We start from the raw sequence: 26432 nt of genomic DNA, 5'->3' as shown, positions 1-26432 counted from the left end.
GTTTTGGGGCAGTCAAAAGTGATGGCTTTTCAACTGTGTGAAGTCTTGGAGGCCCTAACTGCCATGTTGTTCAAGGGCCGAATGTACATAGATATATAGTTCTAGCATTTTCTTTATACAAATCAGAATGTATTGATGAAAGGATGAAAAATGAATGATCTATATAAAATTTTATTTTTCAATTTAATATTTGTATATATCTGAGTGAGCGACTTTACCTATGTAGACCTACATCTCTCTATCTTAAAAGAATAAAAATTTGGCAAGGGTAAATGAGGCCATAAATCCTTTTTAACCTAGAAGCCAAATGAGAATCACTGGTAATATGTTTTTTGAGAACATGGGAAAAATAAAAACAAAAGCAAAAACCAACTATTTGTTGCTAGAAGAATTTTAATGAACACAAACACAGGTATTTTTTTATGTTTTTTTCTTCTTTCTTCTGAAATAAATTCAAACTTATAAAAAGTTTATAAAACAATAAAAATTATCCCAAATATCCTTCACACATATTCTCCAAATGTAACCATTTATAACATTTGCTTTTCTTCTCCCTCTCTCCTTCCCTTCCTCCCTCCCTCTCTCTTTTTCTCTCTTATTCATTTAATTATCATAACTCTTTAGCCAACTTTACTTTGGAAGTGTCTTTCTGTTTTTGTTTTTAAAGAGTATAGGCCCATTATTTTAAACAGTGTCCCCAAGTTGGGGTTAGTCCACTATTTGCTCAGGATTATATTCAATCTATGTTCTTTTGGGGCAGAAATACCAGAGAAGTTGTGTCCTGTCTTTCTTCGTACATCACGTCAGAAGGCACATGGCTCTCATTTGTTCTGAGTTTCATTTATGGTTAATTTGGATCACTTGAGCAAGGTATTGTCTTCCAGGTTTCTCTTCCGTAAAGTTCCTCTTTCCTGCTTTGCAGTTAATAAATACCTTGTGAAGGTATTTTGAGATCATGCAATCATCTTATTTATCATCATACTTTTTGTCGGTAGCCTTACCATAACAGTAGTCTTACCATTAGAGGTTTGATGTCAATTTTTTTATGTATTACTCAGAACACGTGAAATATATGGTCACATACCAGGTTTATCTCGACCATGAGAATACTTCTGCAATCAGAAAGCTAAAGTCTTACTGATGAACTTCCACCATAACTTTAGAAGGTCAAGGAGCCTATGGATAATTCTGTTTTGACTATTACAACAGGCTGAAGAATATTTGAAGGTATAACTGATAGTCCTTTGGGAATTTTGCTTAATAGTCTTTAGACAACTGTGCCACCATATTTTTCAAAATTATTTTTTAAAGAATTATACTTGTGGAATTATTTATCCATTTGTTTTTGATTTTTTGTTTTGTTTTGTTACTGATGATCTTTGGGCTTATCAGCATAAAAGATAGGATAAAACAAATAGATGTAGGAGCACCTGGGTGGCTCAGTGGGTTAAGTCTCTGCCTTTGGCTCAGGTCATGATCTTGGGGTCCTGGGATCAAGCCCTGCTCGAGCCCTGCCTCTGCTCAGCAGGGAGTCTGCTTTCCCCTCTCTCTCTGCCTGCCTCTCTGCCTACTTGTGATCTCTGTCTGTCAAATAAATAAAACCTTAAAAAAAAATAGATGTGTAGATACCTTTTCTTTTTTCTTATTTTTAATTAGATTCCATTTTTAGAGGATATAAGCACATTTTTACCCTTTTATCTTTGATGCAATCTTTGTAAGGTTACATTGCATCCTGTCAATGTTCTTGCCATGAATTTTGATAAATAAAGATACAAATCTGTACATTATTTTGATTTACCAAAAAATAAAATAATATGAGCTAATACTTGATCTACTGGCCACTGGCAAAGATTATATTTTTCCTTCTTTATTTATTTACTTATTTATTTTTTTAGTTAACTACTCATTTAAACATTAAATGACACATCTTGTCTCTCTTAAATACTTTATTAGTGAGGTACAGTTAAGGATAGCCGGAATATTTATAATGCAGGAGGCAGATTGCTTTGAATCATAAGATGTTGTGAACATCAAGGAGTCTGAATAACAACACAAATGATCCCTCAAAAATATGGACAAGTATAATCAAATAAGATTTGAATTAAAAATAAAAAACTAAACTGAATTACATGAGACCTGATTATCCAGGAAACTGAATAAAATTCAATATACTTCTCACAAAGCAGATGAGAAGACATTTATGTTTATAAAGTGACAGAAAAGTTAAAAAAATAGTTTAATTGTTAGCAAGAAACTATTCATCAAACAATACTTATATAAATATTATTTGGGAAAGTTTTATTCTAGATCTAGCTTACTTATATCATCTTCCTGCATTTGACATGATTTCTCCAGATTTTTAACATAGCTGTTTATTAATAACAGTAATAATGGTCGATATTATTTTGAAGATCTATTTGAAGAACAGTTTTTTTGTTTTTTTGTTTTATGTGTCATAGTCGGAATCACTTTTTAGGAAATTTAATTTAATATTTCTTATGTTAGTCTGGTTTCTCCAAAGAAACAGGACCACTGGGGTGGACAGATAGATGATAGGTAGGTAGACAGGTAGATAAACAGATAGATAGACAGATTATAGACCTACTCTAAGGATTTGAGAAATACTTTTTCCTTACTCAAACTTTTATTCTATTTAGGCCTTGAACTGATTAGTGAGGGGTCTGCTTTACTCTATCAATTCAAATGTTAATCCCATTCAGAAACTCCTTCACAGAGACCCTCAGGGCACCCCATAGCCAGTTGACACATAAAATTAACCATCACATTTGTGTTTAACATTATTTTGGTACCCGAAAGAGAAAATATTTGGGGGTATGTGAAATTTGAAGTGTTTGTTCAATATTAAGATGACAATATTTTACAGGTTTTCCAAAAGAAGGTTACAACTTGGAAGATAATTTCTGCTGGAGCTTAAAATTTTCTGGTCATTTCTCCAAAAGTAATGGCAGATGTTCTAAGATGTATTGGGGATTGTTACAGGAGACCGTAAAGACAGAGATGAAAAAAAAAAAAAAAAAAAAAAAAAAAAAAAGAAAGAAAAAAAAAAAAAAAAAAAAAAAAAAAAAAAAAAAGACAGAGATGAAGTAGTCTAAATACGGGTCTTTGAGTTAGCACATTTAATGCATAGGGTATGTACAACCCAAGGCTTCTGTGCAAACAAGGGAATTTGGGAAAAGTTTTGATGACAGAGAATCCCGGTTTCCAGTATCACAGAGTCAGGGTGAGACCATGTATACTATGCAGTACAGAGGAGTGCAGAACTTTAACTCCCGGAGTTGGCATGCAGAACAATCCTGAGAACAAACTCAACAGTCTGGTTGGATAGAAAAAACAAACAAACAAAAAAAGATGGAATAGATTTTGTGTTTTAGTCCTGAATTTTCAAACAATATGGTATGATTTGGCTTCCATACTATCAGAGGTCTTTCCCTATTTTCTTATGCTAAAACGAGTTGAAACTGTTGTTTTAAATGTTAACTGTGGCAAAAAGGATTTAGGAAAAGTTGTCTTTATGGCAGTTTGTCATAGAAACTAACAAGGAAATATAATTGGCTTTTCTGTAATAAAGAAAAAAGGAATAAAAAGTCACTGATTAGCATCGAAAAAGAAAGAAAATATATTTTTCATTTTGATGTGTATTTCACTAAGGCCTAGATTGATTTTAAAGACAATGTAGATAGAGAAACTAATATATATCTTCTATATACATTTTTATTAAGCTGTAGATATATGAGACATTTTATCAAATTGCACCTTAAATACGAACAGCTTATTATATGTCAATTAGACCTTAATAAAGGTGTTAAAAACAGTAAACCAAATCATATATCTCTATGGAAGGCATCATAATGTCTTCAAGTAGTGACTGTCCACTTACATTGGATTGCATCAGTGGGTTGTATCAGTTAACCAAGGAACTCATAATATTTTCACTGTCTTTCCACTGAGTTAACTTATCATTGCTAGCTGAACAGTTTGTATTTCACATAGCCATAATCATAGCAATATTTTTTGATGTTGCGTCCATGGTTAGCTGTCCACACAGTCTGACACTAAAGAGACTTTCTGGCAATAAGCACAATTTCTAGGCTTCATTGGCAATAACAAAATTGGAAAATAGGATATACAGAATGAAGGTAGGGAGAGGGGCACCTGTGTGGCTCAGCTGGTTGAATGTTTGACATTAGGTTTCAGTTCAGGTCATGACCTCAGGGTCTTGAGATCAAGCTCTGCCTTGAACATTTTGCCTGGTTCCATGCTCAGCTCAGAGTCTGTTTCTCTCTCTCTCCCTCTCCCAGCTCCCCTTGCTCTCTCCCTCTTTAAATAAACAAAAGAAAAATCTTAAGAAAAAAGGTAAAGAGAGTATGTTAAAATCCAGTAACCTTGTCCATGGAATCAAAGAAAGGATTTATTATTATTATTATTATTTTAATGTCCAGGTCTTACTTTTTTTTTCACTCCCTTTAAAAAGGGATATCAGGGTATGTTCAAACATTTATCTTTCAAACTTTTTTTTTTTTTAAGATTTTATTTATTTATTTTGACAGAGATCACAAGCAGGCAGAGCGGCAGGCAGAGAGAGAGAGAGGAGGAAGCAGGCTCCCTGCTGAGGAGAGAGCCCGATGTGGGACTTGATCCCAGGACCCTGAGATCATGACCTGAGCCGAAGGCAGAGGCCCAACCCTCTGAGCCACCCAGGCGCCCCTCTTTCAAATTTTAAAGAAACAAAATACATTGGATTTTTAAAGAGTAAGATTTATTGCACCATGTCTGATTCATCAGAAAGAAAGAAAAAGTCATTTCTATTCTATTATGCTTTACAGTTTATAGGTATGTTCACATATATAGCTTTATTTAAGTCTCCTTAGGACCTAAGGCACTGATATTCTAATTTTTTAATCAAGTAGCTGAAATTTGGAGAAGTGAGTGATTCATGGTCAAGAGATACTAAACCAGATGAAACTAACAACTTCAACTCATTTCCTTGATGCAAGGAAACTGTCAAAAATATGGTCCTGCATTCCCATCCTAATGAGAAATTCTTAGAAGTTCAGTTTTAGGGAAGTTCTTAAAAAGTTGGAATATTTAGTGGAGAGGGACAGCGGCTTATCTTCATTGACCTCGTTTATTCATCCATAAAAATCATTGACGGCAAAAGAGAAATAGGCTTGCAATGCAAAATAAAAAGTGAGCACTCTGGTTTAGCACAAATGCAAGCCCTAAGTACTAAGAATACTGAACGGCAAATGGCCAACAAGAACTGCCAACTCAACATCTTCAGCAAATGGAATGAAATTCAGAAGTCTGCTCACAACCTGTGTGAATATTATACCAGGGAGCATTCTAATATTGAGGGTCTCTTTGAAGGTAACTATCCACTGAGATTTTAAGATCTCCTTGAGGAAGGTTTCTGGAGAAGAAAATATTGTCATTGTCTATTTCAAGACTCAAAGAAAGTAAGAAAAACAAGTAAAAAAGCTGAGATGTTTAAAATCTTACTAAATATACAGGTAAGAAAGGACAGAAATGATTTTGCTAAATCCTTTGATGAATGATATGTATGGGGTTTCTGACACATTGGTCTTCAGATATAACCAATAAGATGTCTCTGGTAGCAACAAACTTTATTATTTCAAGATGGGCAACAATCTCCTTTTAAATCTATTTTTGGGGAATTATTTTCTTTGATGATTAATTGGATTAAAACAGATTTGTTAGGAGACTTTTTGTTTTAAGATTTTATTTATTTATTTGAGAGAGAGAGAGCAGGAGAGGAAGCAGAAAGCAAAGGAAGAGGAAGAAGCAGACTCCCGCTGAACAGGGAGCCCATGTAGGCCATCCTAGGACCCCAAGATCATGACCTGAGCCAAAGGCATCCACTTACCCAGCTGAGACACCCATTACCCCGCTAGGAGACTTTTATAAAACTTTGTCCCTGTTCTCCTCCTTGTTATTATTACAATTACCATTTTTAATAACTAACAGCATTTATTATGTTCAGTATAAGGTTTTCTTTCTTTATTGGAAACAGGAACTAGCTCAAGAAAAAAAAAGGAAAGAATGAGGGCGAAAAGTTAAGAGCACACACACACATATATAATTTACAGACATAATTAACATCGATGTGAGTACTGTATTTCAATTTTAGTTTCTTGGCTGTCTAAAACTATTTGACAATAGAAGATAAACAAATATACTATAAGTTGACTGTATGTTCATTAAAGTACTAAAAATAATTTCATTAAAAATAACTAACTTATGGAGCACCTGGGTGCCTCAGTGGGTTAAAGCCTCTGCCTTCGACTCAGGTCACGATCCCAGGGTCCTGGGATCAAGCCCCAGAACAGGCTATCTGCTCAGCGGGGAGCCTGCTTCCCACTCTCTCTCTCTCTCTCTCTGCCTGCTTCTTTGCCTGCTTGTGATCTCTGTCAAATAAATAAATAAAATCTTAAAACAACAACAACAACAACAACAAAACTAAGTGATTTCTTCATCTCAGTTCACCCTAACTAAAGATCTTAGAAGAAAACATTAGAAACCTTAAAAAGTTAAGTAAATTAAATAAATTAAATGCAAATTTATTCAGTCAGCCTTAAGACTAATCGGAAAGACATACTGATATTGTTTTGTTTGTAAGTGAATTCACTTTATAAGACACATACCTGTTCTGGAAACCATTTCTGCTGTTGAAATTGCTTAAAAAATGTTCTCAATCAATTATCTGTAACAATGCACTAAAAGACAATTTGTGATTACTTAGTATTTTTTAACCATGGTTTTCTATTAAATAATTAGCAGTGATATCCTAAATCTAACTTCCTGAAAAAGTTTCACCTGTGTTAAAAGGTTATCATGCACATACTTTGTGACTAAAAATAACAAGAGCTTCTCAAATTCACACAGTGTTAATATTATTAAATTCACAGTTTCCATTCCACCAGTGTCATTGCTTTCCTCCATTCAATCCTAATTTACTTTTCTTTCTCTTCTCTTCTTTCATCACCCTCTTTCCTTTCTTTCCTCACTTACTGAGTACCAATGAAGGGCTTGACAAGATGAAAATAGATTTTAGAAAATCAAAAACGGAAGAGGTATACTTTGCTTTTTGAAAAGTATGATCCATGCAAATAAACAACTATGATATGATTTGATAAATATGATATGATATGTAAACAATTACGATATGATTTGACAAAGACATCTATTGAAAAATGAGACCTAGAAAGGAACGACTAACTAATCCTATAGGGATATGGTGAAACAGATCCCTCCTAGAATGGGGTTTACTATGAACCTCGAAGTATGACTAGACATTTTCCAAGCTACAAGGGATATAGAGGAAAAAGGATCCCAGACAGAGTGTGGAAGAAATAACGTGGTGCAAATGAACTAACACTGAAAGAAAATTATGATTTTCTTTGGAAAAGGTAATTGATTCAGTCTAATTTTAGGGAAATCTTTTCTTCAGGTTGGAACGGATTATGTCTGATCTCTCCAAGCCACACACATTTAAAAACAAAAATCTGGGGAGTCTCTTAACTTGGGTTGATATAACAAATTACCACAGACAGAATGTCTTAAACAACAGAAATGTATTTCTCACAGTTCTAGAGGCCTTGAAGTCTGAGAGATCAGGGTACCAGCATGATCTGTGAGTGCCCTCTTCCTGCTTTGTAATGGCCATCTTCTTGTTTTGTCCTCACATGCAGAGTGATCATCCCTCTGGTGTCTCTTCTTTCAAGAGTCCAGTTCCATCATGACAGCTCCATTCTCACGACCTAACTCCTTCCTAGACCCTCCACCTCTAAATGCCATCATCATGGGGATTAGGGAATCAAGATAGTATTTGGGAGGGACTCAAGCATTCCATCTATAGCAGGAGAGTACCTTCCTATTTCTGTAGAACAAAAAATTATTTTTATTTATGTATTTATTTATTCATTTCTTAAAATTTTATTTATTTACTTGAGAGAGAGAGAAAGTGAGAGAGAACATGAGAGGGGAGAAGGTCAGAGGGAAAAGCAGACTCCCTACAGAGCTGGGAGACCAATGCAGGAATTGATCCCAGGATCCTGGGATCATGACCTGAACCGAAGGCAGTTGCTTAACCAACTGAGCCATCCAGGTGCCCAATAAATTGTTTTTAAATGATATAAAGATAAAATGAAACAAAATATGTGCTATTTTAAAACTGATACCTTCTACTTCAGTCAACATCTAAGGTGGATTATTTAGCTTCCAGAGCAAGTTTCAGTCAACTACAGCTCTTGGGTCAAACCTGGACTGCTGTCTGTTTTTGTAAATAGTTTTATTGGACACAGTCATAACTATTTATGTAGAGATGTATGTATTGTCCATGGCTACTCTTGTGCTATAACAACAGAGTCAGTTTGTAGAGACAGAGATAATGTGATTACAAAATACTAAAATGTTTACTATTTGACCCTTTATGAATGAAGTTTGCTAATCCATGCATTAGATCTGAAGTAATAATCCCATCTCAGATTTTCTGATTTACCTCATATGTGTCTGTTGGGAAATTTTATATACACACACACACACACACACACACACGACATATGTAGGACCTGGTTCTCCCTCTGCATCTCTCTCTCTCTCTCTGTCTCTTATGAATAAATAAAAACTAAATGCTTAAAATATATATTTAATAATATTTAAGTTATATGTATAATAAAATAATTATTAATAATGTAATGTATGTTCTATTGGGAAGTATGTATGTTTTATATATAATAAAATAAGTATAAATGATATAATTTATACATATATAAATATGTATTCATACATATGTATATACCCATCTAATTATACACATACATACACACATAACACCGAGCAGTACTTTAAGGGGCACCTAGGTGGCTCAGTTGATAAGGGTCCAAGACTTGGTTTCAGCTTAGATCTGATCTTGGGGTCTTGGGATCCAGCCCCATGTCAAGCTTCCCCACTCAGTGCAGAGTTTGCTTAACTTTCTCTCTCTCTCTTCATCTGCTCCTCTCCACTTCGAATGCTTGCTCTCTTTCTCTCTCTCACTGAAATAAATAATTAAATCTTAAAAAAAAAAAAAAGAACTGAGTATTTTAAATTACTAGGCTTAAATGATCCTTTACAGTTCCTTTTTTTATATAAGAACTAATTATATTTAAATATGTTTCAATTAGTTTATAAAAATAAAATGTGGTATAATTAATCTTCTTTCCCTGTGTCCCCTGCTGAACTTATTTTTTATTAAATATTTGTCATTCCTTTGTCAGTCTTGCCCATTCTGTTTCTTAATATTATATTGCATTGTGACTTAGCATTTGGAATGTGGTCATAGTCAAGTTTGCTTCTCACAGGTTAGTTATCGGACGCTGCTAACTATACTTCATCTTTCTCTAACCCAAGCCTCTCCTATCTGAGGTAATTCAACCAAGACTTGTATCAATTGCCAAGTATTTGTGGAACATAGAATATCAGTTGTATCTCAACAATTACTGACATTCGTGTAGAAGTATATTAAAACATCTGTTCTTCTTCCTTCTCTCTTTCCCACCAACCCTTTTTTTTCTTTCTTTGCTTTTTTTCCCTTCGTTCCTTCCTTCGTTCCTTTCTTCCTTTCTTTCTCTTTCACTAAGTTTAATTTTCATGGATTTAATGCAATTGATTTTTGTACTAAAAAATATCCCCACCATATATCAAGGCAAAAGGAAACAAATACATGGTGCATGTTTTCTGAGTGAATGTACACTTGCTTTAAACAACAGTGGGTCCATAGAATCAGCATTCACTAAAACTGAATTTATTTCAAGGGATATTAGGTTGTTGGCATTTATTAAAATGTTAAAGGGAAGAGTAGTTTAGGTAGTGGTTGATGCTGGCATTTTCATGGGAGAAAAATGGGTTGAGGATAAACATTGGAGGTATCCAAGCTAGAGAAATCAGCTTGAAGACTTAAAGGCGTAGGATAAATCCTGCTTTACTGACTCATTGGTTTTAAAGGCATTACGGAAGAGAAAGAACATACCTGTGTAGTATGAAGTGCCAAAGAAAACACATATTTAAGGTAAAGCACATGTATATATTATATATAAAATTAATAAGATTATCAATATTAGAACCCTACATTTCAGTTTCATGTTTTGAAGTGAAAGAGGATTATTCAATGTTTATTAATTTTACTTTTAAAGTTTAAAAGTCATAGAACCAAGTTTGAGTTGTATGAGTCATACAACCAAGGATATGTGCCTTATGTCCGTAGGTAAGGGGTCTCAGGTATGGATTAGAATGGGGATAGTTTCCCTGTGGGTGATAAGGACTGGCAGTGGTCCTAAAGTCCCCTTTGTTCAGCCAGGGTCAGTGAACAGAGCATTGGACCCAGCAGGGTGTCCAGTTGCCACTGTTTTCTGAGACTGCTGGGTCCAGTCCTTCAGTCTTGTTTTCTCTGGAGGCTCCCTGAGTCAGAGACCAAAGCCTGGAGCCCTTTAAGGCTACATATATTTACACGTGATACTAACATTCCCTTTAATGTTGAAAGATAATCAGGCCTTACTGTTTCAAATAAGTCTGGGGAGTCATCAGCACTATAGAACTAACAGTACTTCAAATAATTTGAAAAGGAATCTTTACAGAAAGTTCTAAGAGCATTTTCAAATTATATAGCATTCTAGACCAAACTGGAAACAGCAACTGTGTACAGTTAATTCCAAGAGGAGACCCCTTACCTGAATCCAGCAATGGGATAAACATGTACCTCGAAATAATTAGAGTGTTTTGATCAGTTGCTTGAGATTTAAATTATATGTTATCCCATTTGTATTGTTGGCCTACAGGTAATAACAGAAATTGAAAATGAGGCCACCCTCTCAAGTCTCATCACTAATTGAAAGTTTTTTCTCATTATTTTGGCTTTATTTTGTGTTTCGTCTCTGGACTCCATCAGAAGTTGCTATAGACACGCCCCAGGTCACATTGTCATGTTTGAAACTGCAGGGCCCCTCTGGTTAGAATGCAGCCTTCCTTCTAAAGGTAGAGTTCAACTCTTTTTGTCTTCTTTGCAGCAAATTAAATTGCTGGCACTTACAAGCTTTTGGAGAGCAGGTCCCTCATCATTAAAATGTGTATTTCGGACCACCTTTAATTCACCTCTGCTCTCCACCTTTGCAAATTTTCCCATCCACCAACCTGAATGCAAAGATTAATTCTCTGCCATGTTTTCGTTTCATGTCATCTAACAAACTATGTTTATGTTTACTTTATAACTTAGGAAGGGAAGCTATTTTTCTTCATCATTTTCATTTGCATTATCATTATGTCATCATCACCTGGGAGATAAAAAGTCTTCCTAGCACTGACTCGTGTCTGGGGTTAACCTAAGAATCTATAGGAAATGCACATGTAAGGTCATAGAATTCTTTCCTTTGCAAATATGTCCAGCTTTACATCTCCTAACAAGAATTTTATTTTATTTCTGCCCCCACTGGCTGAAAGTAGACATTTATTTCAAGAAAGCTGTTCGTGCTCTGAAACTCTGCTTTGGTCATTGTCCTCAACAAATTATTTTTAAAATCTTCTAAGAGGGTGAATTTTTGTCTTTAATTTGTATTTCATTACAGGTCCCTTGAGGCAACAGAGAGATGAAATCAGAGATAGGTCCCTGGCTTCAAATTCCTGGGGCTCAGTCCCAGTTGCTCTATGTACTAGCTATGTGATCGTGACACTCCCCAGTTCAATGTTCTCACCTACAAAATGGAAACATTAAGAACAGTTAACTCAGTGAAGTTGTAGAGAGTAATAACAGAGTGAATGGTGCCTAATCAAAGTAAATACATGTTAGCTGTTATCATTCCAAGTCAAGTTAGGTAACACATGGCAGGCTCGGTAACAATAAGGTTGAATAACAGATATTTTTATTTTTTGAATTATCTTGTAAATTAGAGGAATTTCTTAACAGTAACATCCAAAATGAGATATATAATTGGAACAAATACATGAACTTCCAAGATTATTGTCCTTAATAGATAGCATGGATTATAATTAACATATAGGTTATAGATAATGAAATATAATGTATGTATATATGTATATGTGTATTTATATATGTACGGGTATATACACATATGTATGTATATATCTACACATGTACATGTGTATATACACGTGTGTATATGCATGTAGGTATATGTATGTATGTAAATGTGTGTATACATTTATATGTGTATATATAAAATATATATATAAATTTTTTTTAACCTTCTAGTTACAACTTCTCATTGCTTGAGAGGCTGCTTTGCCCTCTTAGAGTTGCTAATCTAGAAGGATTTAAACAGGTTTGAAATGTTTAATGAAGGAGTTGGGTGCCTGCACTTGATTAATGATAAAAGTATGTGCATCTTTAGAAGCCAGAGAGGAGTCATCTTCACAAGAGAACATTTGACTCTTGAAGGTTTCATAAATTTATTTAATAGCAGTTCTAGATAGTGCTTTTACATTCCATTTTATCATAAATTTTGCTGTAGTGTGTTATTTCTCTCTGGACACCTTGACAGCTGAGTACAAAGTTCTACTCTTTCTAATGGGTATTCATAGGGCAGTTTTCTTTAACACATCCTGGTTCTAACACCATTGGCATCGTTTCCTGGTATTTTAAAAGTTCTTTGGTCAAGAGGTTGCTTATTATTTGCTTAACTCCCTGAGAACTATGCACTTAAATCATAAAATCCCTCTCCACTAAACAGGGCCTCACATTACCACCTTTGCCAAAGGCCAGGAAGGATTTATCATGGTGCTGCATCATGCATTTGGATATGAACTGACATAGATCTATAATATGGTTTAGTGGAAGTAGTTGATGTTTTCTGAATGATAGCTCTTGACCTGAGAAGCTCAGAAGTAATGAAAGTGGGATAAATTTGCATGATTTGTGCCATAAGCAATATTTATAATGTAAGAGGGCTTTAAAGATTAATACATTCCCAAGGCAACACATGAAAGAGACAGGAAAGGTTATTCGATGATCATTTAAGTGCACTATTTATTTGCAATGCTTTCATCTGAAAGGTTTTCTCCATTTTTCCCCTTTCCCCCATTAATTTAGTATACAAAGGGGACATTGATAACTCCCTAATTTTAAAATATTCTCTGTAAACTTAACTCTTTTAATCAAGGAGAGGAGGCACAGTACTGCTTGAAGAAATAGTTGATTGATTGTCTCTCATTAGTTAAGTGGCCTAAAGTATTTTGTAAGTTCTTATATCATTAACTCCTTATTTTGAGAATCAAATAGCTTAAAGTATTTTTCACAAAATAGTTACATTATTGCTTTATCTAATTATCAATTTGTAGAAGAAAAATTGATGTGTAAAGTCCCTAAGAAAGTATATAATTACAAAGTTTGAGAATTCAAGTCTGAGGTTGACAACACACTTAAAGATAGTCCTCAGCCTAATTTCTTCTGAATTACTTGTCATGAACTTTTACCTTTCTATCTCAAAATATGGAAAGTTTTCAAAATGACTTCATACTCCTTATTTTTCTCCATCTTAAAAATTAAATGCATCTTGGTGCAGTGCTAAAATGAAAAGATCGGTAGGAAGAATCACAAAAGAAAATGTTCAAGAAAATTTAAGGGTTAACTTAAGCTTTAATATCTACATACATTGTATTTTTAATTCCTTTGGCAAATATGTTGTGACAGTATAGTTGTGTCTACTCATTTCGAAAACAGTTGAAACTAATTGAAAAGCAGAGTTCTGTCAGTCAAACACTAGATTTTCTTCAAAGTCTCAAATTGTATTCAATGAATATACAGAATAGGATGTTTATTCTAGAAATGTGGACAGAAGTTGAGCAGCCAATAAAAAGATTCCCTGCCGCATGGGCTCGCACCCATGCCCTGCTTCCCATCACAAGCTCTGTGTAGGAGATTTATTTTCTCATTCTCTTTTTGGTAGATTAGATCTCAATGAGAAAAGAGTTGGAAATATTATGACTTGGTAATATTCCTCGAGGGAAAAATAAGTTTATTCTCTCTTATCTCATGTCTCATGGAGCGTGATCTAATAATGCTTCCATTTACAAATGAGAGAAATTATTTAGGAAATTTAGTAAAGGTAAGACAATAAATAAGTAGGACCAAAACTAGAGGTCTCTTGCTCTTTAATTTTTTCCTGACATCTTTAACAGTAATTTTCTGTGAGATAAGCTGCAAAATTTTGAAGAGTAATTTAGAGAAAATATTTCTATTTTCCTCTTAGAGGCACACAAAACATAAAAATGGCAGTTGTTAAAGAATGATCACTTGGATCCATTCTCGAGTTTTGAAGAACAGTAAGGTTTGTATTTACAGTGTAAATATTATATATATAAATATATATGCATATATATGTATATAATTAAGTTACTATATAGCAAATTAAATGGATCCAGATAAATTACTTCCTACACATTATGGTCTTGACTTACAATCAAATGACTATTCTTCCCCAAATGGTCTCTGTTCCATCCTAATAGCTTTGAAGGATAAGCCTGCTTACTTCCACTTTGAAGATCTATTTTCAGTTTAGTACCATAGACTCACTGGAAAGATCTCTCTGTTTTGCTAGCCTAAACTGAAGAGGAAAATTCACATTCTCTTTACATTGTTTCCCTCACACCTGATAGGATGATTGCAGGCTATACGATCAATCAGTTCTAAAGCTATAGACTTTAGCTGTATATTGGGTACACCAATGCCCTCTTGAAGCATAACTGTGTATATCTTTGTAAAACAAGGATAATCCTGTTCTCGTGTTACAGAATTATTGCTAGGGTTTGAATAATAAAATGCACAATAAAATCTTTGACACATTGTGAGTGGTAAAATGTTTAATATTACATTATTACTTGTTTAACATCTTCTAATGTTCTGCAAGCAAACATGGCGTGGGTTATATTGCAAGGTGGAGTTGGAAAATACATCAAAATAGTAATAAAATCTTATCATACCGCCTGTGGCATGAGATTCCTTCCTTTTCAGAATATTCTTTTTTAAAAGATTTTATTTATTTTTGAGAGAGAGAGAGCACACATGAGTGGTGGGGGGGAGGCAGAGGGAGAAACATTTCCCACTGAGCAGGGATTGGAGGACCCTGGGATCATACATAACCAGAACTGAAGGCAGATGCTTAACCCACTGTGCCACCCAGGTACCCTCAGAATATTCTTGACTCGTATTTCCCTATTAATTTACCATTAACTGGTTGCTTGTTACCATAATTATGTATAGGTCCAATTACTCCAACTCTGCTGCAAGCATCTTGAGGGAAGTTGTCTGGACTTTTAATTCAATCTAAATATACATTCTATGTAATAATTTATAATCCATAAAATGTATTTTTTAAAGATTTTTATTTATTTATTTGACAGACAGAGATCATTAGCAGACAGAGAGGCAGGCAGAGAGAGAGGGGGGTAAGCAGGCTCCCCGCTGTGCAGAAAGCCCGATGAGGAGCTCGATCCCGGGATCCCGGGATCATGACCTGAGCTGAAGGCAGAGGCTTTAACTGAGCCACCCAGGTGCCCCCATAAAATGTATTTTGAATCCAAAAGAAATTCAAGAAGTGTTTCTTTGAAAGAATAGGCCATGTACCTAAGGTCAGATGATCGTATTTCCATTTGTGTTTCTTAGTCTCTGCAAGCTACCTTTTTTAGGAAAATCATTTAAGCACAAGGAGCAGGTTACCCTCATCTATACAATTGTGGCAATGCTACCTCCCTACCACTTAGAATGATGTGAATCATACAAGATAATGCAGATGAAAGTACTCTAAACTTTAAGCATGTGTCAAGTTAAGAAGTTAAAGCCCTAAGTTGGAAATGAGAATGAGAGTTGGCTCTTATTATGATGTCTCAATGCATAATACTATAATATTTAGTTGCATCTATGTACTCGAAATGACAATGTGATTTTGAGAATGCCCTCAAATATAGTAATTTGCAGATGGATATGATCTGCTTATAAACAAGAGCACTCTTAGGAGTATTCTGTGTCTCCTAAAATCTGTTGTTGTATATCATGCTGACATATGAATAAATGTAAAGAAAATAATTAAGGAAAAATAAAATCACTGGCACAAATGTCATGTTGCCAGGATCATTCATCCTCCTCCCGTGGATGAAGAGATAAGCTCGGAGAACTGAAGTGGGATGAGAATAATTTTTATTATTTCTTCTCACTCCCAGACTGAACTTTCACCCTTCTGAAAGAACAGTCTTGAAATTCAACCTCCCTTCTCAGGCTTTAATAAACATAGACAAGGTTTATTTCTATTTCTTTCAGAAACTGGAGTGAGAAATGTTGAAATGCCACATGAAAGGCCTTGCTTAGAGGGTTTCCAGCTGAGACTGGAGATTGAAGTGGCGAACATTCTCACAAGGGATCCAGGCCTTCAGGATATTTCCAAACAAACCTTGTGGCCCCTTGGGGACAAGGGTAAACTTACGGTGAGTATCTGAGGCTTTCTCTGGTAGACCCAGCTCCTTTCCAAGTTGTCTCACAAAAATGGTGGTAATGAAGAGCATTAGACAAGTTTTCTTGATATTTTGCATTTCCTACATTACTTACATTATTTTCTCTGCTTTAAGTAGGAAAGAAAAGGCTATTTTTCACTTAATGTCAAATGTTAACTACATTGTGGAAGATCCAGCTTCTTCTTCTTCCTTCTTTTTTTTTTTTTTTTTTTTCCATTTTTAAAAATTTTTTCAATGACCTCTCCTCAGGAAGAGGTTGATGGAAAATGAAGCGTTACCTGGCTTAATAGGTTTCAATCTCCTGCACGGGCAGCTTCAGTGATATTTTGGAGTCTGTTAAAAGGGACTCAAAATTGCACAGTAGGAAGGAACTCCCAAATAACTCCTTGAAGCTCTGTTTTCTAGATTATCAAAAAAGAAAAATAGGAAAAATGCATAATGTATTATTTTCTTTGGTGGTTGTTCTGTTGATGTAAGATATGCTCTTCTTTACTAGAAAATTACAAGGAATACCTATAGCATGTCCAAGTAAATGGCCTTAAATAATAAATGAGATTTAAATAAAAGCATAACTATTGAAATAATAGGAGAATACAGTTTTTAGTTTAAAAAGTAAGATATTGTATTACTCCACTTTCATTTCCTATATCTTGACTCAGTCCAGTGCAAAACTCGGGGGAAAAACAGGGTTTTCCCTTGTGATGTCTGTTTTAGAATAAGAAACAGAGAATTTATACATAAAAATAATTTTGTTGATTAGTATTTGTCTTTGAGTTGTACTAAAAATAGAGGTGTTCTAGAAGCATACAAACACTGCATCAAAAACTAATGATGTATTTTATGGTGGCTAACATAACACAATAAAAAAAAGAAGCATAAAAACACTGATTTTTATATGGATACTCACTATATAATTTCTAATTAAATCTTGTCTTTTGAAAGATTGTTCTTTGGGCACCTGGCTAGCTCAGTCGGTTAAGCATCAGCTTTTGGCTCAGGTCAAGATCCCAGGGTCTTAAGATTGAGTCCTTCATCAGGCTCTCTGCATGAAGCCTATTTCTTCCTCTCTCTCTGACTGCAGTTCCCCCTGCTTGTGCTCTCTCTCTCGCTCTCTCTGTCAAATAGATAGATAGGTAGATAGATAGATAGATGATACATAGATAAAATCTTTTAAAAAAAGAAAGAAAAAAAGAAATATTGTTCTCTTCCTATGATATGTTGAGTTGATTTTAAAGCAGATTCTCAATTACACTTCTGTAGCACCAAATGCGTACTACAATGTCTGAACCACACCCTGCTGTTACTTTGGCCAACACCATGAGTAAAAGGACAGAGAAGGGTGTCACAGTTGTTCATATGTATAATATTCATTATGATACAAAATTATCTTCTTGTTTTAAACTTTTCTTTTAGTCTTCCCAACACGGCTCATAACAGGTTTGGTGAACGGATAGACTGGACAAGGGGAGTGGTTTGTTGAATGTGCTCGTACAAGCAAAAAGCAAATTTATTTTTATGACTTCTTGCTTAACCCCATCCTCTTCACTCACTCTTTGACCCCATATGATCACCATTCTCACCCCATCTGTTGCAATATCAATTCTCATATCTTTTCCTATTACTTCATTTAACAAAATGTCAGTACCGCTAGGGTAACCAACAGCCCAGGTTTGCCAGGACTGAGGAATTTCCAGAGATGTAGGACTCTCTATGCTGAAACCCAGAATGACTAACAGGGATGATTTGTCAACCTAAATGAACGGCCTAGAAATCATGAGACTCCAAACTTCTTCAGCTCTTACTCAGACTTAAAATTCTGCTGTGCAAGAGGCTCCTGTGGTCAGATTTTGCACTATTTCTCATCTTGCTTTTCTACTCTTCTTTGTCCACTCACAAAGCTGCACTTGGCTGCTCCAGGTTTGATTTTGGAAACGGACAGTAAGGTCAGCCAAGATGGTTACAGGCAAAATCTATATCAGTAACCTCTGAGAGGATCCTGCCTTTTCTTAACATGCTTGAAATCAATTTCATCAGATTCAACAGAGAGATCTCTCTCATTTATTCTTCCTAACTCTCCTCTGCAGAATGTCAAGGATTTGGGATGAGTTTGCTTTATTTTGTCTTTCAGTAGTTAATTACCGTGATATGGAAATGCCATACAAATGAACTTTGTATTAGCCACAAGCTATGCTGGCCTAATGTGAGTTTTCCATAAGACCTCAAAAACAGAGGATGGCAAATTGAGATCTATTATTGAAACTGTTGGAATTATTTTCTTGATAAGTTTACAAGAATAATGTGAAGACCTTGTATTTTGGGGGGAAGAGGAGAGATTGGGGTATGATTAGGGAAAATTGTGGGTTCCCAGATACAGTTCTTCCATTACCAAACAAGGGATGATCTGAGGTAATGATTGTATATACTGCCTTTCACTGGTTGAAAAAAGAAATGTCAGTGACTGACAAATAATAGTAAGCCTTTCCTTCTGACCCATTATAAATTGCCTGTGAGGTTTGTCAGTTCTCTGGATTTGTAGACAATCCAGGAAACTCACTGACCATGGAAAGACTCATATTTTAAAATATTATCAAAGGCGTACACGCTTTACTGTCAGGATAAAAGCTCTCTAGAATGGCAAATATTCAAGTCCCAGGTTTCTGAGGGTCTCTTCATTCTTTTCTCCACATTTATTCCCCACCCTTCTAAACTGATTCAGGATTTTAGATGTCCTATTAATTGTTTAACCACTCTGGCTTTACAAATTCACAGTACTTCCGAAAACAGTCTGTGTTCATGCTTGGATAGGAATCTTTTTGAGAAATCAGGACACTTCCTATAGTGAGTGAGGGAGATCTAAGATAAATCTTAGATAAATCTAAGCTCCCTCCATGAAATGGAAAAACAAGGCTAGATCTCAACTTATTATATTGACTGTGTTTATGCCTAAATTGATTTCAGCCCAAGTTTTGACTAGTTTCTATCCTTATATAAATAATTGGAAATCATTACAAAATGTTTTCTGCTACAGGAACTTAAATCACACTTTATAAAAATAGACAATATTTGGAAATAAGAATGTATGCACTCTTAATCTGATTATTGCTTACCATTCAATTCTTATCACTTAATGTGGAGGTGTTTATCTTTGGTCAAAAAAATGGCCTAAACTCTGACCTATAAAATATGTCTAAAATAACTAGAGTGATCTTTTACTTTTTTTTTTCTGTAAACCAAGGCAGTTTTAAAATGAGTGGGATCATGAAAAATATTTAAAATCAAATACTTTTTGAATGTTTGGTGATCAAAATATAATTTTAATATATTAGCAGATCTATAAATTAGTCTTAATAAAATTTTAATTTCAGAAATAAAAATACCCATAACATAAATATTTATTTTTTAAAAAAGCAAGAAAGCTCATTATATTTATATTTATATCATATATTACATGTATAGAATAATATATGCATATGTTATTTCATATATAATTACATATTGTTATATTAATATTATTTATGTATTTCTATTTTTATACTGATTTTCTCAATGTTTAAGAATAAGAAGACTAATTGTTCTTAGTCTGATTTCTACGATGTAAACAGTATCTTAATCATATCTTAATGACATTTTTAAGATATGTCATTCCAACATATCTTAATGACATTTTTTTAAATTAATACATATCGATATGATTTTTTTAAAATATTTTTGAAAATCATTTGCAATTTTCTTCAAAGTTGCACTTTATGGCTAGTAAATAAATATGAACACACACACACACATATACATAAACAAATAAGAAAATCTTCAGTTGATTCTTTTCTAGAGATCATAATATTTTAACTCATAAAATATTCACTCTGTAGGTGCTAGTGGGGAATATTGCTAAGTGGGGAATATTCTCCATTCTAAATTGTATTGAAGTATAAACATTTTTTGGCTGAAATGTTTTTATGTTATTATGTTGCTTCAATTTAGACAGTATTTTTTTTAAGATTTAATTAATTTATTTATTTGACAGATCACAAGTAGGTAGAGAGGCAGGCAGAGAGAGAGGAGGAAGCAGACTCCCTGCTGCGCAGAGAGCCCAATGCAGGGCTCCATCCCAGGACCCTGGAATCATGACCTGAGCTGAAGGCAGAGGCTTTAACTCACTGAGCCACCCAGGTGCCCCCAATTTAGACATTATTAATTCAATAATTATTTTTACAAGGAAAACTTGCCAAATTAATTGTTGCCATTTATTCTTTTGAATGTCTTGCCAAATACAGATACTGCAATATCTTTCTCAATTTCAATCTAAAGACAAGCGAAAGAACTTTTGGCTTTGGGCTGAGGAGGAGGCCAAGGTGCAACTCACTTTGGTGCTACTGAATCCAGGTTTATCTGACAGCACACCACCTAAGTTCGACCCCAACAAGATCAGAGTACTCCTGAGGTTAGTGGTGGGAAAGTTAGTGCCACCTCTGCCCTGGCCCCAAGATGGACCATCTGGGTCTATCTCCAAAAAAGCCTGGGGTGATGACACCACTAAGACAACCAGTGATTGGAGGGTATGAGGATTCCAGTGAAACTGACTGTTCAGAATAGATAAGCCCAGATTTAAGTGGTACCTTCTGCCTCTCCCATGATTTTCAAGGCCCTCAAGGAACTTCAAAGAGGCAGACACAGAAAAACATTAAGGACAGTGTAGCTATCATTTTTGACGAGATTGTAAACATTGCCCAACAAATGCAACACCAACCTTTCACCAGAGAATTCTCTGGAACCATTAAAGAGATGCTAGGGATTGTCCAATCTGTGAGCTGTAGTTTTGATGGCCACCACCTGCATGACATCATTGATGGCATAAGTAGTGGTACAATAGAGGGGTGCCTGGGTGGCTCAGTCATTAAGCATTTGCCTTCGGCTCAGGTCATGATTCCAGAGTCCTGGATTCAAGCCCTACATCAGGCTCCCTGTTCCTTGGGAAGCCTGCTTCTCCCTCTCCCATTCCCTCTGCTTGCATTCCCTCTCTTGCTGACTCTCTCTCTCTGTCGAATAAATAAATAAAATCTTTTTTTTTTAAATAAAAATCTTAAAAAAAAATAGTGGCACAATAGAAAACCCAACTAGTTGAGCACTCCAAAGGAAAATATTTCAATGAAGGGTTGTTTGACAACCAATAAATAAATGAATGAATTAATTAAAATTTAAAAATTGGGGAAAGGATGAGAAAATAATAATGTATTTTTGAAATACGTTTTGGTATTCAATGTCAGCTTCATCACCAAGATTTTCTGGTTTAGTTATCTTAAGCTTATACATATGAAATAATTGTAAATATAGGCAAATATAGGTTAGTTATTAGAGCATCCCAGATTCTCTAGACACAGTTATAAATTATGTCTACACACAAAAAATCCATTCTTAAGCACATTTCTGCTCCAAAATTTCTTAAGTTTCATATACTCCATCATTATCAGACTAATTTTCTGAAATTTTTTACTTTAAATTAAATTTAAAATGCATATTTCACCTTAAAGCCAAAGAATTCTATCATGTATTGAAATTTTTAACTGACTTACATTTATGATAATGTTTTGTCATCAGCAAACTGCTTTTCAAAAAAATCTAATTCTTCCATTAATAGAATTTAAAAATATGACCATTACAAATTAATTAATTTTCTACTCAAATCATCTCATAGAGTGGCATAAATACATCTATTTGCAAAGTTCTTCTGTTAATGATCTAACACATTAACAAATACATGTATGTGTGTGTATATATATATATATATATATATATATTTAACTTTCTTGTACATTCACAGGAAAGCTTGAAGTGGAAAATAAGAGAAATTAATTTAGAACAGTTGCTTGATCTAAATGAAATGTCAAGCTTCACCGGATGGTATGTAAATGCACTTTCCACAGCTAAACATGTTCAATAACTGTGCTTGTCATAGTCTCTTTTAAACATAGTTTCTTTTAGTTATCTATTGCTGCATAACACATTTTCTCAAAATTTAAGTTCAAACAACTCAGTTTTTGAAAGCTGAAAATCTAGAAACAGATCAACTGGATGGTTCAGGCTCTGATCTCTCATAAGGTTGCAATCAAGCTGTTGGCAGAGACTGTAGTTCCTTCAAGACTCACCTAGGGCTGGAGAATTTGCTACCAACCTCACTTGCATGGTAGCTGGCATGCCACAGTTCCTGTCTGGCTCTTGGCCAGAGGCTTAGTCTCTCCCATGTGGGCCTCTTCATAGCAGCTGTTTTCCCCAGAGCAGAGAGAGAGAGAGAGAGAGAGAGAAGGTGCTCAAGATCACAATCAGTCCTTTCTAAGCTCACGTTGACTGCAAAATGCCCTTACTTTTGCTATTTACCATACTGACCAACCTTTGTGTGGAGAAGACTAGATACATGATAGAAATAGCAGGAGGCAGAGATCACCGGGAGCCTTCCTGGAGGCGTGACCATTCTGCATTTCAAGTACTAGATAACCCCACAACCTCACGGAGTATGGGAAAGGTTAACTGACATTTGCACAGAAACCCACTCACCATCAACTTTCCAGAGAAGTTGAAATTTGGCACCTAATTTTTCCTCAAATATTTTTGCTTTCTTGAATTTGTTGTGATCAAAAGAGTTCTTGTAAAAATAACATGTGTTAGTGCACAATAAAATAAATAGCTTTGGAATGATGTCATGTAAAAAGTGCTAAAATAAGCACCACAGCAACTGTATTCAGACAGCTCTCTCCGGTTGACAGAACAGCTAAGACTGTATTTCCATACATATCTTGGAGAAAACAGGTCTGTAATTATCCATATTTACCACCATCCCATGAACAGTGACCAAGCAAACTTGCGTACACAGCAGCCTTCGACACGGACAGTGATGTAAGTAGCCAGTGAAGTGGCCAGTCAGGGTGAAGAAAGAATTTCAACCCTGCCTCTCCTAAGAAAACACAAGAGTTAACTCTCCCTCACCGCTGCTCTCTGAGCACACTAGTTCTTTTATTCAAGTGTTATGCATCCTGTCCTTAAAAAGGAAATTAGTATTTTGGAGAAAGGGTGGAGAAAAAAATGGGTGGATATAGCTAATCATCCTTTCGATATAAAAGCCCGTTAAAGTGAAAAATGCACTTAATGCATGCGAGTCTACCAAATTATTAATGGAGACCATGTGAGACAAGCCCATCTTAATTCATTATGGTGAAATAATAACCAAAATACAATAATGCAATAATAATGCCTTCTTTAAAAATAAAAATCCAGAACAGATGCTAAACTGAATGGTATCCCAGGCCAATAGAAACAAACACAGCCTGTCCTGGCAAAGTGAGTGCACTGTCACTGATCACCTTAATAACTTTATATGTAGGCTAAGGAATGTGGGTGGAATGTAGGTTACCATACATATGATGAAAATAGCATTTCCAAGCATTTCATGGTGGTAAAAATCTGTCATCAGTACTGTTCCTGGGAAATACATTGTCACAAACTGGAAGTTATGGGAAAAGTGGCAAAGATTTGGGGCTGGTGGTGTCCTAATTGTCTTATCACTTTCTTGTGAAAATACAAAAGAATCAGTCCTATTATACTATTGTTTGTGTCAGAAATAGAGATATTTTCATACTGTGAGAGAATGCTGTTAATAAGGGTGTAAATATTGGGTTAGTGGAAAGATGGTAAACAATTTGAACAAACATCAAGTAATAAAGGGCCGTTTGGGCAAATGTTAATTACATACCTATTTCTAATAATTTAAAAAGTGTTTAATAAGCCTGGAGTCATTTCGAGTCATTTCCATAAGCATCTTTGTATGTCCCCAAAGAGAAATTAAGATCAGGGAAAAGGATTCCTACTGCATACTCTTTCAAGTCAGGAGACTTGAGATGAGCACCCCCTACCATTTTATACCTTATTCAGTCAAGAATTAGTGCATTTCCTCAATCTAATGGCTCATGAGTTTTAAAAGTTGGCTGTTTAAAAAGTATCATTATGAGGGGCGCCTGGGTGGCTCAGTGGATTAAAGCCTCTGCCTTTGGCTCGGTTCATGAGCGGGTCCTGGGATCGAGCCTCGAATAAGGCTCTCTGCTCGGCGGGGAGCCTGCTTCCTCCCTCTCTCTCTGCCTGCCTCTCTGCCTACTTGTGATCTCTGCCTGTTAAATAAATAAATAAAATCTTTAAAAAGAATAAAAAATAAAAAGTATCATTATGAAAAATTCCAGGCACTGAGAAAACCTATGTACCTACCATTTAAATTTAACAAATGCAGAAATTTTGTCATGGGAATTGGCATGTTGTTAGCCTTTTCAGTATTACTAGCTATTAAAAATTGGACTCTAGTTTATATTGAAGCAATATAGTCTTACTTGGTCTTTCTAGAACTTGACTTTCTATTAGTTTATTTAGTATAATGTATTAATTTTAATTTACCTAATATTAGAAAAACGGATCACATACTAATACAGTTAAGGAACTATAGCATTTTCATTTTGTTTTAACTGATCATATCCTTTTAATGATTTTATTGACCTATTTATCTATTTATTTATGTGTAGATTCCTTATATGTGTTGTATAGTAATTATTTTTCCCAGAAACTTTTTAAATATCCTTTCCAAGTCTGTGACTTGTTTTCTAACATTGGCTGTACTACTATCTTTTGTCATCAAGAACTCTGCCATTTTAATGTGGTCCAATATGGCACTTTTGTTTTCTTATATGATTTGTGCTTTATGTGTTTTCCTTTTGAAATTCTTCCCTCTACTCTGAGGTCATAAAAATTAACTTTTATGTTATATTATGCAGATTTATCTTTTTTCTTTTCACAGATATATCTTTATTTAATTTGACATTTATCATGAATAAAAACTGACATTTTATCCAATAGAGAAACAATTTCCCATACATCACATTTTGTTTTCCCAGCTTACTTGAGAAAATATTGACATTTAGCATTATGTAAGTTTAAGGTATACAACATGCTGCTTTGGTGTATGTATATATTGTGAAATGATTACCACCATAAAATTAGTTAACAGATTCATTAGTTCACATATTTGCCTTTTGTATGTGTGCGGCAAGAACATCTAAGTTCTACTTTCTTCCCAACTTTTAAGTATACAATGTAACCATTAACTATAGTCACCACTCTGTACACTGGATCCTCCATACCTCTGGAATCAATTATGCTAGGTTGAAGCCAGTTTGCCAGGCTGTTACTGGATCTACAGTGGAGTAAGCAGTTGGCAATCTTGTTACGAGGGGCTTAGGCATGTGTGGGTCCTGTCTGGTCTCTGTAGGGGATGCAACTGCTCCAGGACTTTGGTCAGTAGGATGGCATTGGGACAAATGTCCATTTCAAGGTCCAAAAGGAGGTACTCAGACAGTGAACCTATTACCGGATACATGGATGGGTGTGGCTCCTAGAGGGTCCTTGGGAGGAGCCCTGCCCTGTCACTGGGTGGGTTCCAAGGTGGGAGGAACTTTCCAGGTGGTGGCTGAGGGGGCTGGGACTGAGTCCAAGCACTGCTTCAAGGTCCACAACCAAGACTGAGGTCTGCATACCTGGCTCTGGAGGCATAAACAAGAATGTCTCCCACCAAGTTCCTGAAGCAAAAGGAGGGGCCCATTACCCACGGTTGGGAGGGGGTAGAGCCAAGTACAGTGCCCTTTCAGAATCTCTGGAGATTCAGATAGGACCCTGTGCTGACAGAACTGCAAGTGGACGGTAGTTGGGAGGGGCTACAGACTGGTTATAGGGCCATATCAGAATCTACAATTGGACCGAGATCGGTAGGCTTACCTTCAGGGGTTCCTGGACTGTGGCAAAGAGGGACTGGAGTTGAGTCACAGGTCACTTCAGTGTCCATGGCCAGGAACAGGTTCTATGTGCCTATTAACTGAGCC

General features: G+C 35.3%; 1 long non-coding RNA gene across 3 annotated transcripts in view; it reads left to right on the top strand.

Annotated features, from left to right (window-relative positions):
- Window positions 1–26432, top strand: part of LOC123390523 — a 131628-nt gene that overhangs the window by 55867 nt on the left and 49329 nt on the right. Inside the window, exons 2-3 of one of the 3 annotated variants that reach the window (XR_006605080.1) lie at window positions 16340–16503; window positions 22346–22425. This is a non-coding gene — a long non-coding RNA (uncharacterized LOC123390523). The remainder of the gene's footprint in view (window positions 1–16339; window positions 16504–22345; window positions 22426–26432) is intronic. The other 2 variants (XR_006605082.1, XR_006605081.1) reach the window with 2 other exon arrangements.

Source organism: Mustela putorius, unplaced genomic scaffold (assembly GCF_011764305.1).
Source record: "Mustela putorius furo isolate JIRA1106 unplaced genomic scaffold, ASM1176430v1.1 tig00000129_pilon_pilon_pilon, whole genome shotgun sequence".
Taxonomy (NCBI): Eukaryota; Metazoa; Chordata; class Mammalia; order Carnivora; family Mustelidae; genus Mustela; species Mustela putorius.
This window is presented reverse-complemented; position numbering and strand designations above follow the sequence as displayed.